This window comes from Bos grunniens, chromosome X (assembly GCF_055505025.1).
Source record: "Bos grunniens cultivar Pamir isolate PY7600 chromosome X, Bosgru_T2T1.0, whole genome shotgun sequence".
Taxonomy (NCBI): Eukaryota; Metazoa; Chordata; class Mammalia; order Artiodactyla; family Bovidae; genus Bos; species Bos grunniens.
This window is the reverse complement of record NC_141194.1, coordinates 3373392-3400177: the sequence shown is the minus strand read 5'-3', so window position 1 is coordinate 3400177 and position 26786 is coordinate 3373392. Positions and strand designations below refer to the sequence as shown.

The following is a 26786-nucleotide window of genomic DNA, read 5'->3' as shown; positions in this document are numbered from 1 at the left end:
GATTGTAGGCAAGAGGTCTCCAGGTCCACAATATATCATTCCCTGTGGGCCCCCAGCCCCCTGATTTAATTCCCCGATGCCTAAGTCATCTCTCTCTAATGGGAAAGTGGACGAGAGGTGAAGTCATCTTGGTTCCTGCTTTGATGTCCAGGGTCACGTCCTCCTTAAAGATCCACAAACATCTGGAGTGACCGCCCGGCTAAATTTGTGTGCCGAGCAAGCCCTTTGTATTTATAAATTCTAAACAATATCTCGTGCTCATTTGTCAGTGTCCCTGGACCAGCATATTTCTGTCTATCCTCTGCCACGTTTGATCTGATATGACTATATCTTTATTTGGAAAAAGAGGTTTTATTTCTTTCCTTATTTTTTTTTTTTTTTTGTAATTGGGAGATATTTGTTTTACAATATTGTGCCAGTTTCTGCCATACCTCAACATGAATCAGCTGTAAGTATACATGTGTCTCCTCCCTCTTGAATCCCCCTCCCACCTCCCTCCCCATCCCACCCCTCTAGGTTGTCACAGAGCCCCAGTTTGAGCTCACTGAGTCATATAGCAAATTCCCACTAGCTGAGAGTTGGACTATAAAGAAAGCTGAGCACCGAAGAATTGATGGTGTTGAACTGTGGTGCTGGAGAAGACTCTTGAGAGTCCCTTGGACTGCAAGGAGATCCAACCAGTCCATCCTAAAGGAGATCAGTCCTGGGTGTTCATTGGAAGGACTGATGTTGATGCTGAAACTTGAATACTTTGGCCACCTGATGTGAAGAACTCACTCTTTGGGAAAGATTGTGATGCTGGGAAAGATTGAAGGTGGGAGGAGAAGAGGATGACAGAGGATGAGATGGTTGGATGGCATCACCGACTCAACGGACATGAGTTTGAGTAAGCTCCCGGAGTTGGTGATGGACAGGGAGGCCTGGCGTGCTGCAGTCCATGGGGTCGCAAAGAGTCGGACACGACTGAGCCACTAAACTGAGCTGAACTGATCTTTTTTACAGCCATGATGTATATGTTTCCCTGCTACTCTCACAGTTCATCCCAGCCTCTCTCTCCGACACTGTGTCCACAAGTCTGCTGTCTTTGCCTGCATCTCCACTGCTGCCCTGCAAATATGCACCATGGGTCCCACCTCATGGGCCCTACCTCTCTAGAGGCTATACACATTCATTGAGTCTGTCCTCATGAGGTGTGTGAGCCTAGACTCTACTGGACAGAGTGAAATCAACCAGAAAGAGAAAGAGGTTTCATTGCCAACAACAAGAGACAGAGTTATAACACCGACTCTTGTCATCCAGGCCATTATTTCAAGAGGACGATAGTCTAGGTTCCCGTTCTCAAATCTGGAATATAATTCCTCATGATCGAAATTGGAGAGAACTCTGCCAGCCTCCAGAGAGCCATTGGTCCTGTGAGGAATATGCTCTGGGAGCCTCTGGTCGCTGTCAGTGCTGCGAGGTAAGAGGCAAGCAAAGGCTGCATTTTATTTACAGAGTAGCGGGGCTGTGCTAGTGTGGCCTGGGAGCATCATTTACTGCTTCCTCATAAATAAATTCAGCTGCCACTTTCCCCAAGGCAGCCTTGGTGTAGGGAGGAGCCCTGCAAATCAGAGTTTTATTCCTAGGTGAGACCCTGCAATTCACATCCCGTGGAAGATCCCCTGGAGGAGGGCATGGCTGCCCACTCCAGGATTCTTGCCTGGAGAATCCCCATGGACAGAGGAGCCTGGCAGGCTGCAGTCCATTGGGTCGCAAAGAGTCGGACAGGGCTGAAACATAAAGTAGCAGATACAAACAGAACTCCTGCCTGATTTTTCTCTGCCCAGGGTCTTCAAATGGGTGCATTTCTCCTGATGGGAAGGTGGACTCTCCTCTCTCAGTGTCCGCCTAGATGGCAAAGGCCGTTGAGCTCTGAGGGGCCCTCAGGAAGCCTCAGATGGCTTCTGGCATTTCGTGTTCCCCGTCTTTTGGGTCAGAATGTTACAATCACCCTCCAGGTTTTGCAGAAATCTTTCCTGGACGCTCGCCGGCTGAAGAAATAGACAATGAGAGTGAATTTTCTTTAGGTAGCTGGTGTGTATGCGTGTGGCTAATAAATAAGAATGAATGGACGCATGATACATACCTAGATACACAGAGAAGATGGAGTGTTGGGTGGATAGATGGATACATACTGGTCAGTCGCTTCAGTCGTGTTGGACTCTTTGTGACCCCATAGACTGCACTCAGCCAGGCTCCTCTGTCCCTGGGATCTTTAGGCAGGAATGCTAGAGTGGGTTGCCTTTTCCTCCTCCAGGAGATCCCCCCGACTCAGGGATCGAACCCTGTCCTCTTGTATCTCCTGAACTGGCAGGTGAATCCTTTACCATCATGCCACCTGGAATAGATACATACATAAGTAGATAGATGGATCGATACAAATAGATGGATTGATAGATTATAGATACATGGACTGATAGATATAGATGGATTTCTAGATAGGTGATACAGAATATAGATAAGATAGATAGATGGCTAAGTATAAAAGATGGCTGTATAGACAATTGATAGATAATGTATATAATCATAACATCATAGTGTATACAATTATATATATAATTAAATATAGCATGCTTATTTTACTGTTTGGAGTATCAAAGATCAAAAAGGCATGTAATTAGCTATAACTAATAAATGACAGAATTATAATCTGGATTCAATTTTAAACTTAACATTTCATGCAACAGAAAGATGTTAGCTGTTTATTAATGAAAATCTTCTGTAGTTTTTCAGACTTACAGAAGATGGTACTTCTTCATGGCAATGTCATTAGGAGTGGGGAGTCAACATATATATTATACATAAAGGTGTATGAATATAATATATTCATACTATACTATACTCAATAATATAATATGAATATGAATATATTGTATTAATATTTATTATAATATAAATAGATTTATCATGAGTAAAGACAATTTATCTAGGTATACATGGCATGTATACATTTTATATATATATATATATTTACAATGTTTCTAGATATATACATGTTATGGGCTGAATGTGTCTCCTCAAATTCATATTGTTGAGGCCCTAACCCTCCATGTGATGGTATTTCAATGTAGAAGGGATGATTAGATTTAAACAAAGTTATGGTAGGGGTCCTCTACAATGGGATTAGTGCCCTGTTTAAAATAAATGTATGTGAGCATAAATGATAATTTCCCCCTTCTATCCGCTCAGGTGGATCAAACCAGTCAATCCTGAAGGACATCAACCCTGAATATTCATTGGAAGGACTGATGCTTAAACTGAAGCTCCAATACTTTGGCCACCTGATGCGAAGAACTGACTCATTGGAAAAAAAACCTGATGCTGGGAAAGATTGAAGGTGGGACGACAAGGGGACAACAGAGGATGAGATGATTGGATGGCATCACCGACTCGATGGACGTGACTTTGAGCAAACTCCACGAGATAGTGAAGAACGGGGAAGCCTGTTGTGCTGCAGTCCATGGGGTTGCAAAGAGTCAGACGCAACGTAGCGACTGAACACTAACAACAATCCACTCAGGTAATGCATGAGTTGGTAGCCCTCTGTGAAATCGGTGCTTCTCCCACCATAGAACTTAAACCACATTGTAATTGCTTCCTTACTTCCTGTCTTCCCGAACACAGCTGGGAAAGGGTCAGTTGAAATTTTAGTCATCTAATGCATCTATGGAACTCAAGGGCACCCATGAGAAGCTCATTAGAATTTTTCTGAATGAAGAGAGATTGAGCTGGACAGCTGTAGGTTACATTTCAGTGCCTGTACTCTTTTTCTGGTTCAGGTGAGACAGAAATTGACATATCCCATCATATTTGCTGTAGGCATACACCATCATGGTTTGTCCAATTATTTGTGGGATAGACTCTGCAAATTTGGAAAAATGAGGGAACCTACCCCAGCTCTGTTGACAAGCTTGAGGTCCTGAGCAAGGCAAACAGTGGGTGATTCTGTCTTCATGTAAGTGATGTGGGCCTGTTTCTATGGTTGGGGGGTGGGGGGTTTGGTGGGATTACAGCAGGTGAGACTTTGATGGAGATGGGATTGCAGGGGAGTAAACGTTTGCAGGTTGCATTGGTTGGGTGGTTTACCCCAGATTCTCTGTGCGTCTCTGTGTGTGTAGACTAATATTTGTATGTGTGTATGCCTGCTAGGTCGCTTCAGTCACGTCCGACTCTTTGCGACACCATGGACTGTAGCCCGCCAGGCTCCTCTGTCCCTGGGATGCTCCAGGCAAGAATACTGGAGTGGGTTGCCGTGCCCTCCCCCAGGGGATCTTCCCAACCCAGGGATTGAACCTGTGTCTCTCATGTCTCCTGCATTGGCAGGCGGGTTCTTTACCATTAGCACCAACTGGGAATCCCAAGTGTTCGTCACTCAGTGGTGTCTGACTCTTTGCGACCCCGTGGACTGTAGCCCACCAGACTCCTTTGTCCACGGAGTTCTTTAGGAAAGAATACTGCCATGGGTTGCCTTTTCCTTCTCTAGGGGATCTTCCTGACCCAGAGATCAAACCTGCATCTCCTGCATTGCAGGCACATTCTTTACCATCTGAACCACCTATTTGTGTATGAACATCTAAATCTGTATCTATTCACAAGTTGCCACAAAATTCCCAAGAATATACCATCATTAATTTTAAGGAGAGGAATGCTGAGTAAGAAGCAGAAATGTAGAACAAAGGCAAGTATTTCCATATGACTGAGGGAAATTCAGACAAAAACCAAGGAAACTTGCTAATAACTCATTAGGCCTGACATCCCAACATTTTCCCAGACACGGGAGGCTGATTAGAAAAGGGCTCCGTTGTTCAGAGTGGCCCACATGCAACAAAGTTCTCTTACAGGTCGTCTCATTATTATTTTAATATATTTTTGAAACTTTTTTATTGTAGATAGTTGGTGATGGACAGGGAAGCCTGGCATGCTGCAGTCCTGCTAAGTCGCTTCAGTCGTGTCCAACTCTGTGCGACCCCATAGACGGCAGCCCACCAGGCTCCCCCGTCCCTGGGATTCTCCAGGCAAGAACACTGGAGTGGGTTGCCATTTCCTTCTCCAATGCATGAAAGTGAAAAGTGAAAGTGAAGTCGCTCAGTCGTATCCGACTCTTCGCGACCCCACGGACTGCAGCCTACCAGGCTCCTCCGTCCATGGGATTCTCCAGGCAAGAATCCTGGAGTGGGTTGCCATTTCCTCCTCCAGGGAATCTTCCCAACCCAAAGATTGGACCCGCATCTCCTCCATTGTGGGTGGAGGAAAACGATTTCGAAGGAACCCATACCCATCATCCATTTTCTCCAGATACCCACGTCTGTTATGCATGCTGGATTGGGAAGATGCATGAAAAAGTAACTTTCCTTTAGTTTTCCCTGATCTGAGCATCACACGTTTGGCAGAATTCCAGCATGGAATCCTGAAAACCTTTGCTGCTTCCAGGGGCTGCATTAAATTAAACCTCCCCCAGGGCCCAGGAAAGCTGGCTGCATCTTGGACGGAAGGTCAGGCAGGATCATTACTTCTCCTGTAAGAGACTGCAGTTGTTTGATTCCAAAGAGCCTGGGAGGCTGTTTGTATGCGGCCATCATTATATGAAGGGCCTACGATTTTTATCAACACTGAACATGCATCTCATCTCAGCTGCACACCCTCCACGACTTAATCTCAGCTGCACACCCCCACGACTTATCTCTGACCCCTGACAGCGAGTCACCAAGTCCCAGGGAATGGCCGGCAATGAAACAATTTATATTCTTTAAAGGATGCAAAAGCATTTGATGGTATCTGCACCCTCAGACAGAGGCTTAAAAATGAAGTCTGGGTCCCATTATAAATCTACCCTGTTGTTCAGTCACCAAGCCACGTTTGACTCTGTGCGACCCCATGGACTGCAGCACACCAGGCTTCCCTGTCCTTCACCGTCTCCTGGAATTTGCTCAAACTCGTGTCCACCGAGTCAGTGACGCCATCCATCCAACCATCTCATCCTCTGTCATCCCCTTCTCCTCCTGCCTTCCGTTTTTCCCAGCATCAGAGTCTTTTCAAATGAGTCAGTTCTCATCAGGTGGCCAAAGGATTAGAGTTTCAGCTTCAGCATCCGTCCTTCCAATGAATATTCAGAGTTGATTTCCTCAGCTGCATTCTCTTCATCAGCTTTCAATTATTATTTTTTAATGATCCTAGGTTATGCAGAGAATGACCTCAGTCTGATAAGTCAGTTTTTCTGTTCCTCTGCCAATGGCAGGCGTGAGAACTTAAAAATTCCACAAACACACATTTAAATGACCTTTGTCCTAAAATGTCAGAAATGAACATACATAGCTGAGAAATCATTTCTGCAGGGACTTTTTCTCCCTGACAAATCTGAATGGCATTTTCTGCCCTTGAAATGCATGGCCCTTTTACAGCGAATAAAAGAATATTTCAAATTGGGTAGAAAGCACTACCTCTAAGGCACGTTTTTGTATAAGAAAGACCTCTTTTGAACTCTGTCATGGAGATTTGCATACTGAAGTAGGAAGACCAGCCAGTGACAATTCCACAATCTGTACATAAATAGATAATGACACAGGGTATGAAATTACGCAGACAGAGAGCAGTAAGGGAACCTTTTGTCCAATAGCCCTTTTGCCTCCTAAGGCAAAGGATTTGATGGTGGTTTTCGAAAATATGAGCAAGGAAAAGAGCCTGTATATCCTCCACAGTTCTGTTTATTTTTTCAGTTTGTGTCAGCAATAAGAATTTGTGTGTGTGTGCGTGTGTGTGTGTTGACCATGCTAACGTTTCCGACCTAAAGCACATTATGTCTTATCTATCTGTTTTTATAAAAGCATATTTATATATCAAAGGACACACTTAGATATTTATGTATTCAGAATCAACAACGATAAGACGCTCATATTGGAAGTTTTATTCTGTTTCTTTCCTGGGCGGGGGAAAACCCCTGCTATTTCTTGCAGACGTTTTTTAAGTAATATTTGTATATTTTAAAAGAAAGTAGAGAGTTCTTCATGGAGTCAAGGACACGACTGAGCGACTGAACTGAACTGAACTGAAAGAGTTCCCTGGCGGTCCAGAGACTCAGGCTCTGAACTCCCAATGCAGGAGGCTTGGGTTCTGTTTCTGGTCGGACAAATCGATCCCCTGTGCCGCAGGTAAGACCCAGTGGAGCCAAACACATAAATAAAGAAGAAGAGAAAATATTTTTCTGCTGTTAAAAAGGTGGATCACCACAAAGATATGTGACCTATGAATCCTGTCTCCCTGTCACGAACTGAGACTCAGGAACCAACAATTGCTGCAGAAGTTGAAATGAGAAAGGAAGGAAAAAGACGTGGAGGATAGATGGACAGAATCCGATAATCTTATGTCTTTTTACTTCTCTCCGCGTCATCAATCAAGAGCAGTGCAGTGAATGAGGCGAGTCTTTCATTCGAGTTTGGTTCGAGCGGGGAGAGTGTTATGTGGAGAAAGTGAAAGTTGCTCATTCGTGTTCGACTCTTTGTGACCCCCTGAATATACAGTCCGTGGGATTCTCCAGGCCAGAATACTGGAGTGTGTAGCCTTTCCCTTCTCCAGGGGATCAACTCAACCCAGGGATCAAACCCAGGTCTCCTGCATTGCAGGCGGATTCTTTACCAGCTGAGCCAGCAGGGAAGCCCACATAGAGGAAAAACTCGGGTTTTTCAAAAGAATTATTTTGTTGAAGCCTAGTTGATTTGCAGTAGTGTGTAAATTTCTGCTCTACCGCACAGTGCTTGGTGAAGGATATCTATGTTCTTCTTTGTATTCTTTTTTGCATTGTGACTTATCCCAGGATATTGAATCTAGTTCTCCATGCTGTGTGGTGAATCCTTATTGTTTATCTATTTTACATACACTGGCACGTATCCCACCTATTTTATATGCAGTGGTACATATCTTACCTATTTTATATATGCGGTGGTATGTATCTCAGCTATCTTATATACAGTGATATGTATCTGTTAACCACATACTCCTATCCCCTCTGCCCTTACCATTTGGTAACGCTCACTTTGTTTTCTGTGTCTGTGAGCCTGCTTCTATTTGGTAGATAAGTTCATTCGTATTGCTTTTTTAGATTCCACATTTAAGTGGTATATAGTTGACTGTTTCAGTTTTTAGTGGAAGTGTAGTTGATTTACAATTTTGTCCTGGTCTCTGCAGTACAGCAAATGATTGTTACGTGTGTGTGTGTGTGTATTCTCGTTGAAATTCTTTTCTGATATGCTTCATCCAGGATACTGAATATCGTTGGCTATGCTCTATAGGAGGACCTCGTTGTTGATCCATCCTATGCAGAGAAGTTTCTTTCTGCTAATCCCAAACTCCTAATCCATCCCTGCCTCTCTCCCTGGCAACCACAAGGCTGCTCTCTATGTAACTCTGTCTCTGCTTTACAGAGAGGTTCATTTGTATCATATTTCAGGTTCCACCCATATCTGGGCTTCCCTGGTGGCTCAGATGGTCATGAATCCGCCTGCGGTGCGGGAGACCAGGGTTCGATCCCTGGGTCGGGAAGATTCCCCTGGAAGGGGGCATGGCTACCCACTCCAGCATTCTTGCCTGGAGAATCCCATGAACAGAGGAGCCTGGTGGGCTGCAGTCCATGGGGTTGCAGAGAGTTGGATAAGACTGAGTGACTTTCACTTTTCAGATTCCACGTCTGAGTGATATCATATGCTATTTGTCTTTCTCTGCCTTACTTCAGTTAGTATGATAATCTCTGGGTTCATCCGTGTTGCTCCAAATGGCATTCTTTTGTTCTTTGTTTATGGCTTAGTAGTGTGTGTGTGTGTGTGTGTATGTGTGGTGGTGGTGGTTTAGCAGCTCAGTCGTGTCCGACTCTTGTGACTCCATGGACTGTAGCCCACCATGCTGCTCTGTCCATGGGATACAGTCTCCCAGCTGGCGCTAGTGGTAAAGAACCTGCCTGTCAATGCAGGAGACTTAAGAGACGCAGGTTCCATCACTAGGTCGGGGAAGATCTCCTGGAGGACGGCACATCACCCCTTTCCAGTATTCTTGCCTGGAGAATCCCACGGACAGATCTTCATCCACTCATCTGTCGGTGGACATTTCGGGTTCTCCCGTGCCCTGGCTATTATAAATAGTGTTGCTGTGAACACTGGGCTACATGTGTCTTTCTGAATTAAATTTTGTCCAGGTATATACTCAGGAGTGGGATTAGAGGATAGTATTGTAGCTCTGTCTTTAGTGAAGTGAAAGTTGCTCAATCGTGTCTGACTCTGTGGCCCCACAGACATGGAATTCTCCAGGTCAGAATACAGGAGTGGGTAGCCTTTCCATTCTCTAGAGGATCTTCTCAACCCAGGGATGGAACCCAGGTCTCCCGCCTTGCAGGTGGATTCTTTACCAGCTGAGGCCACCAGGGAAACCCAAGAATACCAGAGTGGGTAGCCTGTCCCTTCTCCAGCAGATCTTTCTGACCCAGAAATCAAACCAGGGTCTCCTGCATTGCAGGCAGATTCTTTATCAACTGAGCTATGAGGGAAGCCCAGATTTTCTAAAAAAAATCCATACGTTTTTCCACACTGGCTCCACCATTGCTCCCAGCAGTATAGGAGGGTTCTCTTCTCCACACCCTCGCCAGTATCTGTTATTTGTGGACTTTCTGATGATGGCCGTTCTGACCGGTGTGGGGTGATGTTCTCATTATACTTCTGATTTGCATTTCTCTCATAATTAGGGATGTCGAGCATCTTTCACATGCCTCTTGGCCATCTGCACGTCTTCCTTAGAGAAACGTCCGTTTAGGTCTTACTCCATTTTTTTTTGTTGAGTTATCTGAGCTGTTTATGTATTCTGGAAATCAATCCCTACTTGGTCTCATAACTTGCTAGTATTTTATCCCAGTTCGTAGATTGTCTTTTCGCTTTATTTGTGGCTTCCTCTGCTGTGCCAAAGCTTGAAAGCTTGATTAGGTCCCTTTTGTTTATTTTTGCTTTCGTTTCCCTCATGCACATTTTCTTTTTTGGCACAAGGCAGTACTAATTTCTAAGGAAAATGACCTTTGCTGTGAACCCACATTGCTGGCAATCTCATCAGATAAACCCAGGAGGGGGCAAAGTGTTAAAAATCCCAGTAGAGTTGTTTTGCTTCTTGAAATGAATTCATCTGATGACATAATTATTTTCCATCTCTTTATATTACTGATTTTCCTCCCTTCCTTCCTTTGATTTTTGAGAAAGTACTAGCTTTGTCTCTGCTGCGTGAATATTTCAAAACATATATAATTTAATCTGTTTTAATTATGTATTTAGATGAAGAAATACTTAGATGTCTCTCGAAAAAGATAGTGTTCTTTTTATTGTTCTTTCCTATTCCAACTCAAAATACTGAATCCTCCAAGGTTAAGATTATACCTAAACATCTCCAAAAAGAATTTACTTGACTTAGAATTCAGTTCATCTAACACTTGAGAGTCTGCTGTGTGGAAAGTTTTGTGTTTAGCAGACGAGTGGAGAACGGCCCAGTGTACTTTCTTCCTCTGATTGTCCCATGCACAGCGAGGGTGTCATATATAAATGATGAGCTCAAGCCAATTATAGAAATAGACATCTTGGGGACTTCCCTGGGAGTCCAGCGGTTAAGACTCTGTGCTTCCACCACAGGGGACAGTTCGATGCCTGGTTGGGGGAACCGAGATCCCGAGATGCCGTTTAGTGTGGCCAAAGAATAGAAAAAGAAACAGACATACTAGATACACGAAAGGAAAAAGGAAGCGATGAATTAAACCTTGGAGGGGTGGGGATATTTCATCTGACGATGACAGGCAAGTGAAGGTTTCAATAAAAAAAAAATGAGGCAAAGAGATTCTAGTCTGTGATAATAGCCTGACTCAGGGCATCAAACACGGAAATTAAAAGTTTGCACACAGAACTTTCCATCAGGTTTTATGTTTGAGGTGCAAAGTCAGACCTGACTGAGCTGCTCGAAAGATCTTTACTGGTGTAATCACGTACCCTTATTCTGTAGTACAAGGTGATAATCACTATGGTAATTACAGTGATTAATTGCTAAAAATATGATAGGCTCATCAAAAAAAAAAAAAAAGAACTAATACAGACGAAGGCAGAATTAAACTGAGGTGATATTGTTGTTGTTGAGTCGCTCAGTCGTGTCTGACTCTTTGTGATCCCGTGGATGGTATTAATAAATCTGAAAGGGAGCCAAACAGATATCTTGGGAAGAAAAGCTACAGATCTTATTTTTTTAATATATACTTTGATAATCAGAATTAAACATAGTTTGGAAGTGTCTAAGAAAGAATCTGGAAATTGGAAGAGAACAGTTTAAAAAAAAAATAGAATGTGAAGGGATTTCACGGAGAATGGAGGACAGAGACAAAAATAGTCCAACTGTCAAACAGAAGGGGAGAAGCAGAGTAGATGAATACAGATGATATAAAATGCATCTCTTTGGACCCTCAGAGAAAGAGTAGCAATGTGCAAATAGCTAATAGGAAATGTGAGTGTTCTGTACAAAACTGTTCCCAATGCTATCACATTCCGTAGGTCAGAAGTCTTTCTAACCCACCATGGGCTATTTGAAGGATTAACCCTAAGGACTAGAAGCATTTTCTCAAATGTTTCCCACCTGGCTATCAGAAGAATATAAAACACTCAACAAGGTCACCAGGAGTGTCAAGACACAGGAAAGTCTTAACTATCTTTGGTCAAAGCTAGCAATGAAGTGAAGTGTTAGTTGCTCACTCATGTCTGACTTTTTGCAACCCCAGGGACAGACCTGGTTGGATTTATGTTACTCTCACCAAAATCTTCTTGTAGATATCAGATTCTAAGATGCCTAGACATTTCTCAGGTGGGGTATCAAGGCATTTCTAAGGGTTCTTGGTCAGTCCCTCAGTCATGTCTGACTCTTTGCAGCCCCTATCAACTGCAGCACACCAGGCTTCCGTGTCCTTCACCATCTCCCCGAGTCCACCCAAACCCATGTCCATTGAGTCGGTTATGCCATCCAACCATGTCATCCTCTGTCACCCCCTTCTCCTCCTGCCCTCAATCTTCCCAGCCTCAGGGTCTTTTCCACTGAAATGGATCTTCACATCAGATGGCCAGAGTAGTGGAGCTTCAGCTTCAGCATCAGTCCTTCCAATGAATATTCAGGACTGATTTCCTTTAGGACTGACTGGTTGGATCACCTTGTAGTCCAAGGGACTCTCAAGAGTCTTCTCCAACACCACAGTTCAAAAGCATCAATTCTGTGGGGCTCAGCTTTCTTCACAGTCCAACTCTCACATCCATACATGACCACTGGAAAAACCATAGCCTTGACTAGATGGACCTTTGTTAGAAAAGTCATGTCTCTGCTTTTTAATACATTGGCTAGGTTTGTCATAACTTTCCTTCCAAGAAGCAAGTGTGTTTTCATTTCATGGCTGCAGTCACCATCCACGGTGATTTTGGAGCCTAAGAAAACAAAACCTGCCACTGTTTCCATTTATTCGCCATCTGTCTAAAAGGAGGACTTCCCTTGTGGCTCAGCTGGTAAAGAATCCACCTGCAACGTGGGAGATCTGTGTTCGATCCCTGGGTTGGGAAGATCCCCCTGGAGAAGACAAAGGCTACTCACTCCAGTATTCTGGCCTGGAGAATTCCATGGACTGTATAGTCCATGGCATTGCAAAGAGTTGGACACAACTGGATTTCACTTTCACCTTCTAAAAGGAAAAGGGATGTATTTGTTCTTTGTTGAGACCAGTAGACTACTGGTGCAGAAGACTGCATGCTCGGTCATGTCCCACTCTTTACGACCTCATGGGTTGTAGCCCGCCGGGCTCCTCTGTCCATGGGATTCTCCAGGCAAGAACACTGGGGTGGGTAGCCGTTACCTTCTCTAGGGGATCTTCATGGCCCAGGGATTGACACCACCTCTCCCACATCTCCTGCATTGGCAGGTGGATTCTTTACCACTGAGCCACCCGGGAAGCCAGACCATCTTTAACCGCAAGTGATAGAACCATCTGGCAGAGGCTCAGTGATACAGGAAACTTCATGTCTCTCCTAAGTAGCCAAAATATTACCTAGCTTGACAAATACAATCACCTCTTTTGTATTATCTATTTCCTCTTACTCTTCAATACTTGTATCTCTCATTTTATTTTTAACAACATACACACGTGATAGCCGCTTCCTGTTTACAGTTTATTCATTATCGAAGACCAGCTCATACATTTTTGATGAGTGATTTCCGTTCCTTTTTTCTCGCCCCACTCTCCCTATCTGAACTGTGGTTTTTCTTCATCACATTAGTCATTTTCTGATATTTCCCCTGAGGCTAAAACTTCATTTTCCAATTCTTTTTTTTTTTTTTTTTTTTGGCCTAGGATTTCATTTTGTGCTGGTTTAGCTTCCCTGAACCCATAGAATAAAATTTAATTTTTAAAACCTGACCTGTTCCTATGATTTCTTTCATCCCACTTGCTTAGTTACAGGCTGTCTTCCCAAAAATCCACCCTGGGGCTGGATTCCACAGGGGCGACCTGGATGATTAGGAAGTATAGTCACTTATGGGCTTCCCAAGTGATGCTAGTGGTAAAGAACCCACCTGCCAATGCAGGAGACTCGGGTTCGATCGCTGAGTCAGGAAGATCCCTTGGAGGAGGGCATGGCAATCCACTCCAGTATTCTTGCCTGGAGAATCCCATGGACAGAGGAGCCTGGCTGCAGTCCATGGGGTCACACAGAGTTGGACACAACTGAAGCGACTTAACCCGTACACACACACAGAGTCGAATAATCAGATAGCAATATTTAAAGCCTGCTATTTACGTGAGATAAGAATTGCAACTTACACAAACTGCTCAACACAGTAGAAAAAAAAAAAAGTTAAATGTTTCTGGATCTATGCAGTGAACATATTCCAAGGCATGCTGCTGCTGCTGTTGCTAAGTCGCTTCAGTCGTGTCCGACCCTGTGCGATCTCATAGACAGCATCCCACCAGGCTCCTCTGTCCCTAGGATTGTCCAAGCAAGAACACTGGAGTGGGTTGCCATTCCCTTCTCCAATGCCTGAGAGTGAAAAGTGAAAGTGAAGTCATCGAGTCGTATCTGACTCTTCGAGACCCCATGGACTGTAGCCTACCAGGCTCCTCCGCCCATGGGATTTTCCAGGCAAGAATACTGGAGTGGGTTGCTATTGCCTTCTCCCATTCCAAGGGATACCAATGGATTTATCACACCTACCTGGATTTCAGTCTACCATTCAGCCTCTTTACTTGTGGTGATCGTGGACACTTACCCAGAAGCTCAGTGATGCTTATCTAGGGTCAGCTGTTGCACATGCTGCAGCTTCAGCCATGGCTTTCATCATCAGTTTACACCCATGTTTCACGGTCCTCCAGATTTGATGTTGTTCCATCACTAAGGCATGTCCAACTGTTTGAACCCCGTGGACTATAGCATGCCAGGCTTCCCTGTCCTTCACCATCTCCCAGAGTTTGCTCAAACTCATGTCCATTGAGTCGTGACGCCATCCAACCATCTCATCCTCTGTCATCCCCTTCCCTTCCTGCCCTCAATCTTTCCCAGCATCAGGGTCTTTTCTAATGAGTCAGATCTTTGCATCAGATGGACAGAGTATTGGAGCTTCAGCTTCAGCATCAGTCCTTCCAGTGAATATTCACGGTTGATTTCCTTTAGGACAGACTGGCTGATCAATGATGTGACATATATTCACATCATATAATGATATGACATTCATACAATCAGTGACATATGCCCCTCCCTCTGGAGCCTCCCTCCCACCCCCCACCTCTCTGGGTCATCACAGAGCCCTGCGCTAAGCTCCCTGTGCTGTAGAGCAGCTTCCCACTAGCTGTCTGTTTTATACTCGGTCATGTATATATGTCAATGCTGCTCTCTCAGTCCATCCCACCCTCTCCTTCTCCTACTATGTCCACACGTCCATTCTATACGTCTGCATCTCTGCTCCTGCCCAGGGCACAGGTCCATCTGCACCCCTGAGAGTGAAGTTCTCTCTTGGGATAACCCTGCACCACTGATGGCTTCCTGCACCCTCATGCACTGAACATCCTGGAATGTATACGCTCTCCTTGGACCCGGGGAAGCAGAGACAGGAACGGGTGGGAGATACCAGGCATTAAGAACGGCCCCCGTCCTCCTCTGGAGGGTTGGAGATATTTTCACAGTTTGTTCTTTTGGTTTGTTGGTCTCTTATTGTGGTGGTCGCTTTCATCTGAAGCCTTGGCTTTGCATAAATGGCGAGAAATCTCTTTGCGCTCTTCTTGTGTGTGTCACTCAGACGTGTCCAGCTCTTTGTGACCCTGTGGGCTGATTTTCTGGGCAAGAATACTGGAGTGGACTGCCATGCTCTTCTCCAGGGACACTCTTCACTGCTGTTGCTGTTGAGTCGTTCAGTTGTGTCTGACTCTTTGCGACCCCATGGACTGTAGCACACCGCGACCCCATGGACTGTAGCACACCAAGGCCTCCCTGTCCATCACCATCTCCCGGAGCTTGCTCATACTCATGTCCATTGAGTCGGTGATGCCACCCAACCATCTCATTCTCTGTCATCCCCTTCTCCTTCTGCCCTCAATCTTTCCCAGCATCAGGGTCTTTTCCAGTGAGTCAACTCTTTGCATCAGGTGGGCAAAGGATTGGAGCTTCAGCTTCAGCATCAGTCCTTCAAGTGAATATTCAGCACTGAATTCCTTTAGGATGGACTGGTTTCATCTCTTTGCAGTGCAAGGGGCTCTCTCCGACTCTTTGCGATCCCATGGACTATAGTCTACCAGGCTTCTCTGTCCATGGGATTTTCCAGGCAAGAGTACTGGAGTGGGTTGCTATTTCCCTCTCCAGGGGATCTTCCTGATCCAGGTCTCCTGCAATGTAGGTAAACGCTTTACCCTCTGGGCCACCCTGACAGCCCCTCTCCCTTCTTAGGTGGCATCTATTGCAGAGGTTGACCAGCTACACACACAAGCCCCGGGACCTGTTTTTGTAAAGTTTTAGTGAAACCTAGATAACCTCTATCTTTTGAATATGGCCAATATCTGGGTGCTGTGTGTGTGTTAGGTGCTCAGTTGCATCCAACTCTCTGTGAACCCAAGGACTGTAACCCGCCAGGCTCCTCTGTCCATGGGATTCTCCAGGCAAGAATACTGGAGTGGGTTGCGGTTTCCTCCTCCAGGGGATCTTCCTGACCCAGGGATAGAACCCACATAGCCTGCATTTACAGGTAGATTCTTTACCACTGTGCCACCTGGGAAGTGGCCAACGTCTGCTTTTATTATATCAATTCAGAACTGACCATCTGGCCCCCAGGGCCAGTAATGCTGATTATCTGTGCCCTTGTAGAAAAATATGACAATCATTTTTCTAAGTTGTAGAATGAAGCCGGGGTTTGCTGTGAGCCAAATCTTGTATAGATTTTCTTGTTAGTTTTTTTTTCCCCAAAAAAGCTTATTGTTTTGATTCATATTCTGGATTCTTCCCAGGCATGTTGGCACAAGGTTCTCTGTCTTTTTTTTTTGTAACTGACATCTCTCTTGCTTTCTCACTGTATACCTTCTCAGCATAAAGTCGGAAGAGACAAAGTCTTTGTGGTGTCTTGCAAAAGAGTATATCCTGAATAAAGGGTGTACGTGATAGAGACATTTTCTGTTTAATTAATACTTGTAATTTCCTGGTGAGATGGCTTGTACTCTACGTTAGATATTCCCAAGCACTTAGAGAAAGGAATAGAAGAGGGTATTTTGCAAAATACAATGAATATCAGGGACCTGCTGTATAGCACAGGGAACTCTGCTCAGTATTATGTAACAACCTCCATGGGAAAAGAATCTGAAAAAAGAATAGATACATGTGTACGTGTGACTGATTCCCTTTGATGTCCACTTGGAATTCAGATACACACGCTACTGTGTGTAAAGGGGACCGCCAGCAGGACCTACTTTATAACCCAGGGAACTCTGGTCAGTGTTATGTGGGAACCTACATGGGTGGCTCAGACGGTAAAGCGTCTGCCTGCAATGCAGGAGACCCGGGTTCAATCCCTGGGGAGCGAAGATCTGGAGAAGGCAATGGCAACCCACTCCAGTACTCTTGCCTGCAAAATCCCATGGATGGTGGAACCTGGTAGGCTACAGTCCATGGGGTCACAAAGAGTCGGACACGACTGAGCAGCTTCACTTTCACTTTCACTTACATGGGAAAATATTTTGAAAGACAGTAGACACATGTATATGTGTAACTGAATCACTTTGTCGTATGCCTGCAGCTAATGTAACATTGTTAACTAACTATACTCCCATATAAATAAAAAAATAAAATAAAATGCCACTAGCATTAAAAAAGGTAATGAAATTAGTGACAGAAAAGTGTTTAGGTAAAAAATGCACAGGTTGTAAACACATTATAATATTATATACAGTATTATGTACTATAGTATACATACATATATATATATACATATACAATATACTATAGTATATAATACTGTATATAATACTATAGTGTACAACATTGTACAACAGTATATAATATTATAAACAGTATTAAGGTTATAGATACATGTATAAGAAATTAGTTATTAATTGATACAGAATATTCTATCATTAGCTCAAAACAGTCCTTGATTTTTTTGTGGAATTATAACTTAATATTTTATAAAGAATTCAAGGGGAAGAGTGCATTAATGCCAAGTGATCATAATATGACAAAACTCCTGTAACTGCCAGATGAAGACAGCATGTAAAGGAAAAAAAAAATAGTTCTTTTATTTTAAAAGGTAAATCAAAAGCGGAACACTTTTGAAATATAGAAAACATGAAGAAAAAAATAGCATTATCCTATCACCATGGAAATAACTAATGTTAAGTACACAGCTTCACAGTTCAACACCTTGTCTCTTTCCCTTTTGCCGAATGATTGATATTTTAATTGCCGTGATGGCTCAAAGTGAAGATAAGAGAAAAAGGGGGCGTTGAGGAGACTTCATTGGCTTCTCAGGTGGCCTAGTGGTTAAGAATCTGCCTTGGAATGCAGGGGACATGGGTTTGACCCCTGGTTGGGGAGCTAAGATCCCACATGCTATGGGGTATCTATGGCCCACCTGCCACAGCCAGAGAGTCTGCTCACCACAGGGTAAGAGCTCATGTGCCAAAACTAAGACCCATCTCAGCCAAAAAAAACAGAGAGAGAGATTTAAAGCTATGCCGAAAGGGTGTCTAAAATGAAACTCAGACATAATTTAAAAATTAACTTAATGGCCAGCGTTTTGCATGCCTACCTCTGTGTCTGTATACATCTGAATCCCAGAATGAAAATTCAGTCTAATGCCATTGTCCCAAGAAATTCAGGAATCATTTAAATAGGAAATTCAACACAACATATTTTTCCTTTGTTAGATCATTTTGAGGACAAATTATAGATAAACAATTTAGCCCAAGAGATGCCCTTTAGGAAAATCTTATTCGCTTGTTGAAACATTACAAAGTATTGAACATTATTAAATTTAATCATTCTCTCAAAAGGACAGTTACTTTAAAAAAATAAAAAGCAAAAAACACAAAACTGTACTTTTCAAATAATCATTATTTGGAAACAGTGAATTTTTTTTTTTTGCTTTTTATTTTAATACATAACAACTGCTGCCAGCTTATTGCCAAATCACATATATAGTATTTTGTTTTGTATCTAAATGATAATACTTTCTTTTGTGATGGTATTTTTTTTCTCCTTTGGAAGGACTATATCCATAGTAAAAATTTAATAATATAAAGGGTTTCTATTATTTGATCATAATAGGGACTGAAATTGCATCTGGCAAGAATAACCAGTCATAACAAGTATGAGTCTATTGGGTTCAATATTGTCTCTCTTATCTGCCTTTAAAGATCTCAAGGAATCCTCTGAGACTCAATGGCAGGAATTTACTCTCTTTCCAGTTTTTTTGTTTTTCTGTGCCTGAGAAAACTGGCAAATGATGAAAACTCTGGCAAATGACTTCCTCTATAAAAATAATAAATAAGATATGTGTTATTCGCTTTGGATATTCCTGACTCACAGATCGAACCTGGGTCTCCTGCTTTAGAGGCAGATTCTTTACCATCTGGGCCACCAGAGAAACCCATAAACAAGTTGCATGTGTTTAAAATACAGTCAAAGCATTCAATATGTATTATGCCATTTGTAATATCTTAAGAAAAGTCCTGGCATCCTTCCCTTTTAATATCTGAGCCACAGAAACTTCAAATTGTCCAAAACTGTCCCAAGTCTTGAGGGTAGGTCAACAGAAGCCTTGAGATGAAAACACGGCTTTTGATACTCCATCCCTTTCACTCTTAAATCGCTACATAGTTATGTAACAACATAGGATTGCCTATTTGACTCTGATTCAAAAAGATACATACCTCCGAATGTTCATAGCAGTACTATTTACGGTACCTAGGACATGGAGAAAACAATGGCAACCCACTGCAGTGTTCTTGCCTGGAGAATGCCAGGGACGGCAGAGCCTGGTGGGCTGCCATCTATGGGGTCGCACAGAGTCGGACACGACTGAAGCGACTCAGCAGCAGCAGCAGCAGCAGGACATGAAAAGAACTTCAATGTCCACTGACAGAGGAATGGATAAAGACTATATGGTATGTACACATCATGGAATATTACTCAGCCATAAAGAAACAATGAAATAATGCCGTTTGCAGCACCGTGAATGGCCCTAGACTTGATCTCAGCGAGGGAAGTCAGTTAGACAGAGAAAGAGAGATATCCTACGGGATCACTTCTATGTGGGGTCTAAAAAACGAAACAAATGAATTTATTTGTAAAACTGAAAAAGACTCACAGAGAAGATAAACTTAGGGCTACCAAAGGGGAAAGATAGGGCAGGATAAAATTAGGACTTTAGGATTATCAGATACACACCCCTGTATGTAAAACAGATAAACAAGGTTCTACTGTACAGCACAGGGAACTATGTTCAATATTTTATAATTATAGTAGAAAACAAGGCTGAACAGAATAATATATAAAGAATAATATATGTATAAGTATTCCTGGGGTCACAAAGAGTCAGACACGACTGAGTGACTCAACTGAACTGAACTGAAGTATATATATTAATATATATAAATAATACATAGAATATATATAGAATTACATATATATAATGTATTATATAATATATATAATATATATTATATAATAAATATATTATAAAACTGAGTCAGTTTATGCATACTTATATATATATATATTTGTGTGTGTGTGGGCACTTAGTCCCTCAGTCATGTCTGACTCTTTGCAACCCCATGGACTATAGCCCACCAGGCTCCTCTGTCCCTGGAATTCTCCAGTCAAGGATACCAGCGTTGGTTGCCGTTTCCCTTCTTCATGGGGATATTCCTAATGCAGGGATCGAACCCAGGTCTCCTGAACTGCAGGCGGGTTCTTTACCATCTGAGCCACCAGGGAAGCCCTATATATAAAACTGAAGCACTTTGCTGTTATAGCAGACGCTAACACAACAGAGGATGAGATGGCTGGACGGCATCACCAACTCAATGGACGTGAGTTTGGTAGACTCTGGGAGTTGGTGATGGACAGGGAGGCCTGGCGTGCTGCAGTCCATAGGGTCACAAAGTCGGACACGACTGAGCGACTGAACTGAACTGAACACAGCACTGTAAGTCAGATATACTTCAGTTAAAAAAAAAATTGAAGGAAAGACAATGCATGTAATAGGTATTTATTATGATTGATATGATTATATTATTGATATTATCATAGATATGATTATGCAAAAGGTAGATGCAGGAAGTAAATATTATCTGGCATCTTCTGAAGAAAAAAAGTTTTTTTTAACTTTTTGTTCATGCCGCATGAAATGTAGGATCTTAGTTCCCTGACTGGGGATTGAACCCACACCTGTGCACTGCAAGTGTGGTGTCTTAACCACTGGACCACCAAGGGAGTCCTGTATCTTCTTTTTTTTTTTAAGCCAAGAAACTGATTGTCTTGGGGGTCATCAGCCTTCTTATCAGTTCAGTCCAGTCGCTCAGTCGTGTCCAACTCTTTGCGACCCCATGGACAGCAGCACGCCAGGCCTCCCTGTCCATCACCAACTCCCGGAGCTTGCTCAGACTCATGCCCTCATAAGTCCATGCTCTTTCCAGGATGTCACCTTCTTTCTGTAGAAAAGCACGTATATATTCCACACGTGGTCCCTCCCAACTCTGCACATGACATGAGCCATTTCCCCAGGGCTATGCTAGGGTTGCAGGCACTGAGTCATCTGCCTAATCCTCTTTAGGAGCAAGAAACGCTCACGGGTGAAAAGGCTGAGCAGGAAGACACCTCTGGAGCAAATATAATACTCATAGATGGCAGTGGGAGGCATTTTTTGAGCTGATCTCATTTTTTGCCTCATCACCTTTTCATGGATTGGTTCCTACCAGCACTTAACGATGGTCCCTCCCTCCTGTCAGGGGAAAAGTAAAGCACGATCCCAAAGCACTACATTTTCAAACAAAATCCTGGTTCAGAATTGAACACGTGACAGGCTGGCTTCATGTGCATGCATGCTCGGTTGCTCAGTCATGCCTGATTATCTGCGACTTCATGGACCAGAGCCCACAAAGCTCCTCTGTCCATGGGATTCTCCAGGCAAGAATCCTGGAGTGGGTTGCCCTTCCCTTCTCCAGGGGATCTTCCCATCCCCAAGAGTTGAACCTGCATCTCCTGCAATGGCAGGCAGATTTTTTTTTTTTTTTTAACCACTGAGCCGCCTGTGAGGAAGCCCTTACTTTGTGCAGAATTATTCATAAATTTCTCCTAGCAAGCTGGGAAGGATGCTTTTGGCCATATTCAGAAGTGCATCATGGGTCATCTGATTATCAGTGTAAACAGAAGAAGCGGGGCTTTGAGGTGGGAATGTGGCATCTATCAGAAGGGATTATCTAAGCCATTGGTGAAAGGTTGCTGTTTATGTAACATTTTCACTTCACATGTCAGGGGATCAGTTGAGAGGCAGACAGTGAGGGCTGTGTGCCTCTGGCTTGGGGAACCACATACCCGTTACTGTGATAAAAACATATTATACTGAATTTAGAAGGATGGATCACGGGCATGCAAAGGCACATAGTCCCCAGAAAGGAGGATGTAGTTGCTTTCTTCAATCCGACTTGAGTGATGTATCTTGATGAGTAGGAAACAAGCCTTGGGGACTTCCCTGATGGTCCAGTGGTTGACTTCGCCTTCCAATGTAGTGGGGGGTGGAGGGGGTTGAGCATGTCCATCCTTGGTCAGGAAGCTAAGACCCCACAATGTTATTCAGTCACCTAGTTATGTCCAACTTGTTGTGAACCCATGGACTGCAGCACACCAGGCTTCCCTGTCCATCACCATCTCCAGGAGCTTGCTCAAACTCATGTCCATTGAGTTGGTGATGCCATCCAACCATCTCATTGTCTGTGACCTCATCACTGGTTCCTGGTGTGGCCTTAACTGTCCCCCCAAAGATATCAGTTCGGTTCAGTCACTCAGTCACGTCTGACTGCAACCCCATGGACTGCAGCACGCCAGGCTTCCCTATCCATCACCATCTCCCGGAGGTTGCTCAAACTCATGTCCATTGAGTCAGTGATGCCATCCCACCATCTCATTCGGCAGCAGAGAATCAGATCCTGCATGTCTCATGACAAAAAAAAAAAAATGCAAAACAGAAATGACATTGTAAGAAAATTCAATAAAAACTTTAAAATGGTCCACATTAAAAAAAAAAAAACACCTCTAAAAAGGAATTACTAAGCTTCAGCAGCATGGATTATGCAACATACCTTCAAGGAAGTGACTTGGCTATGACATGCTTTCATGATGTGTACTGAGAGGAGAATGCTATCATAGTGCCGAAAGGAAAGGAGAGGAAATCACTTACGTAGGAGTTTAACTGAAGGAAGATGTCAAAGATTTCTGTGTCTCCCTTCTAGAAATACCATCAAAAAAATATGTAAAAGGTCTGTGCAGAGGCATGTGAGAAGAACAGCAGGTTGATGGAAAGGTCAGTGGAACACGCAGGAATCTATCCATAGTATCAGAAAATGAAGCCAGTCACACACACACATCCACACCCATCGTCCTATGCAGGAATCCAGCATGCATACCTGGACCCCTTGTTCCTCTCTTGTGTCAGCAGAATTTCATCTCTGACCTGTGAAACTGAAAGCATTAGTTGCTCAGTCTTGTCCGACTCTTTGGGACCTCATGGACTGCAGCCCACCATGCTCCTCTGTCCATGGGATTCTCCAGGCAAGAATACTGGAGTGGGTTGCCATTTCCTTCTCCAGGGGATCTTCCTGACCCAGAGGTCGAACCTGGGTCTCATGCACTGCAGGTAGATTCTTTACCATCTGAGCCACTAGGGAAGCCCCAATATACAAAATGGTATTATACGAGCACCTATATCTAATGTATTTATATTTCTTAGTGCAGTGTCCAGGTCCCATTGAATTCTCTGTAAATCACAGAAGTTTTCAGCATCCATTTTAAACCTATTGTTTTATAAGTGAGGATATTAGAATTTTAGAGTTGAGAATATATTTTTAGGAGCAGCTGAATGCCCAGAGTCACACAATCACCTCACATCACGTCCATAACAAAAATCAGATTTTCTCTTCCCAATACGCTTCTTTAAAATAATCACTGAAAAGATACATTATTTTGTATCTATGCTTTATTATACAGTCTTCATATTTTAAAAATTGCATTATCTTTATATGATTTTTTTCCCTTTTTTTTTGCGGCCCCTTTCAGTATGGGAAACTTCCTCAGTTAGTGAATAAATATTGTGCCCCCTGCAGGGAAGAGGAAAGTCTTAACCACTGGATCACCTGAGAAATGCTGGCTTATTGTTTTAAGGAAAAGAGAAAGATGTTGCTTACTGCACATGATGTCATATCATGTCAAACCAAGATCCACTGCTAAGCTGTTAAACTTGAGTGCAGTTACTGCCTTTCCACGAACAGACATTTGTGAAGGGAGATATGAGATGACCTTGTAAATAACAATCATTTTCATCATTGGTAATTATGAAATAGAAAGATTGAAGGCAGGAGGAAAAGGGGACGACAGACGATGAGATGGTTGGATGGCATCACCGACTCGATGGACATGAGTGTGAGCCAGCTCTCAGAGGTGGTGATGGACAGGGAAGCCTGGTGTGTGCTGGATTCCATGGGGTCGCAAAGAGTCAGACACGACTGAGCGAGTGAACTGCACTGATATTTTGTGGAGCTAGGTAATGTCTGACTAGTACTTTCCCCTGCTGTATATTATTTTGCCATGCACAAAATCTCCCTCTGTGCTCTTTCTACCTTGCACGTTATTCTCCGGAGATAGCCTGCCCGTGATTAGAAACCATCTCGGAGCTCTGAGAAGCTATTTAATATTTGCCAAGCGAGTGCCTGCAGCCAGCCAAAAAGAGATCCATCACTCCCAAGGTCTGCTGACCTTTGGCTCGGGGAAGAGTGATACCTTTGTGGCCAGGCTAATGATATCTTGTTCAGTAGAAAGACCCAGACATGCTTTATCTTCATCAAAACCTGTAATCACAGTCAGGGAGGTGGCCCCGGGGAGGCAAGGGGGTGGATGGGACTGAATTACCTTGGGGTGTGCAAAGGCATTAGGAGAAAGGGTTAGACGGAGCTTGGGTTGTCAAGCTGTGATTACGCGGCTTGGGTTAAAATAATGGGGCATCCATCTGCCTGCTGCCTACCGCACATACCTCACCAGGGATACAGGCATGCACCACGCCCATCCATCTCTGCACACCCAGAGGATGCTTGTCAGTGAATAGGTGTTAGTCACTCAGTCGTGTCTGACTCTTTGTGACCCCATGGATTGCAGCACACCAGGCCTCCCTGTCCATCACAAACTCCCATTGTTCACTCAAACTCACGTCCATCCAGTTGGTGATGCCATCCAGCCATCTCAAACTCTGTCGTCCCCTTCTCCTCCTGCCCCCAATCCCTCCCAGCATCAGAGTCTTTTCCAATGAGTCAACTCTTCGCATGAGGTGGCCAAAGTACTGGAGTTTCAGCTATAGCATCAGTCCTTCCAAAGAAAACCCAGGACTGATCTCCTTTAGGATGGACTGGTTGGATGTCCTTGCAGTCCAAAGGACTCTCAAGAGTCTTCTCCAACACCACAGTTCAAAAGCATCACTTCTTCAGCACTCAGCCTTCTTCACACTCCAACTCTCACATCCATACATGACCACTGGAAAAACCATAGCCTTGACTAGACGAACCTTTGTTGGCAAAGTAATGTCTCTGCTTTTCAATATGCTATCTAGGTTGGTCATAACTTTCCATCCAAGCAGTAAGCGTCTTTTAATTTCATGGATGCAATCACCATCTGCAGTGATTTTGGGGCCCCCCCAAAATAAAGTCTGCCACTGTTTCCACTGTTTCCCCATCTATTTCCCATGAATTGATGGGACCAGATGCCATGATCTTCATTTTCTGAATGTTGAGCTTTAAGCCAACTTTTTCACTCTCCTCTTTCACTTTCAAGAGGCTTTTTAGTTCCTCTTCACTTTCTGCCTTAAGGGTGGTATCATCTGCATATCTGAGGTTATTGATATTTCTCCCGGCAATCTTGATTCCAGCTTATGCTTCTTCCAGCCCAGTGTTTCTCATGATGTCCTCTGCATATAAGTTAAATAAACAGGGTGACAATATACAGCCTTGACGGACTCCTTTTCCTATTAGGAACCAGTCTGTTGTTCCATGTCCAGTTCTAACTGTTGCTTCCTGACCCGTATACAGGTTTCTCAAGAGGCAGGTCAGGTGGTCTGGTATTCCCATCTCTTTCAGAATTTTCCAAAGTTGATTGTGATCCACACAGTCAAAGGCTTTGGCATAGTCAATAAAGCAGAAATAGATGTTTTTCTGGAACTCTCTTGCTTTTTTGATGATCCAGCGGATGTTGGCAATTTGATCTCTGGTTCCTCTGCCTTTTCTAAAACCAGCTTGAACATCTGGAAGTTCACGGTTCACATATTGCTGAAGCCTGGCTTGGAGAATTTTGAGCATTACTTTATTAGCGTGTGAGATGAATGCAATTGTGTGGTAGTTTGAGCATTCTTTGGCATTGCCTTTCTTTGGGATTGGAATGAAAACTGCCCTTTTCCAGTCCTGTGGCCACTGCTGAGTTTTCCAAATTTGCTGGCATATTGAGTGCAGCACTTTCACAGCATCATCTTTCAGGATTTGAAATAGCTCAACTGGAATTCCATCACCTCCTTGGGCGAGGGGTAGCTCCTCTCGGCCACGCTTCTGCACAGTCCATCGCAGAAACCAATACAGCATTGTAAAGCTGTTATCCTCCAATGTAAAATATATAATTATAAAGAGATGAATGGGAAAAAAAAAAAACTACAACCAAGAATACTCAGACCTGTGACTCTCCATCAGATTTGATGGAGAAATGAAATCTTTACAGATATGTGTATACACATGTCTGTTCTCTCTTCTCTGTACAGCAGCAATCAACACACCCTTGTAAAGCAACTATACCCCAATTCAAAAAGAAGAAGAAGAAAAAAGAAATCGTCACAAACAGTGACTTAAAACACCACTGGGTTATCATCTTGTCCTGCTGGAGGTCAGAAGTCCAACATGGGGTTTCGCTGGGCTTACATCTAGGGAGTCCATGTAGCTGTGC

At 43.5% G+C, this 26786-nt stretch overlaps 1 long non-coding RNA gene across 2 annotated transcripts in view; it reads left to right on the top strand.

Annotated features, from left to right (window-relative positions):
- Positions 1–26786, top strand: part of LOC147339707 (uncharacterized) — a 236010-nt gene that overhangs the window by 4823 nt on the left and 204401 nt on the right. The window contains exons 2-4 of one of the 2 annotated variants that reach the window (XR_015158785.1): positions 517–1459; positions 3229–3559; positions 3859–4869. This is a non-coding gene — a long non-coding RNA (uncharacterized LOC147339707). Of the gene's footprint in view, positions 1–516; positions 1460–3228; positions 3560–3858; positions 4870–26786 lie in introns of those variants that run through there. The other variant, XR_015158784.1, reaches the window with a different exon arrangement.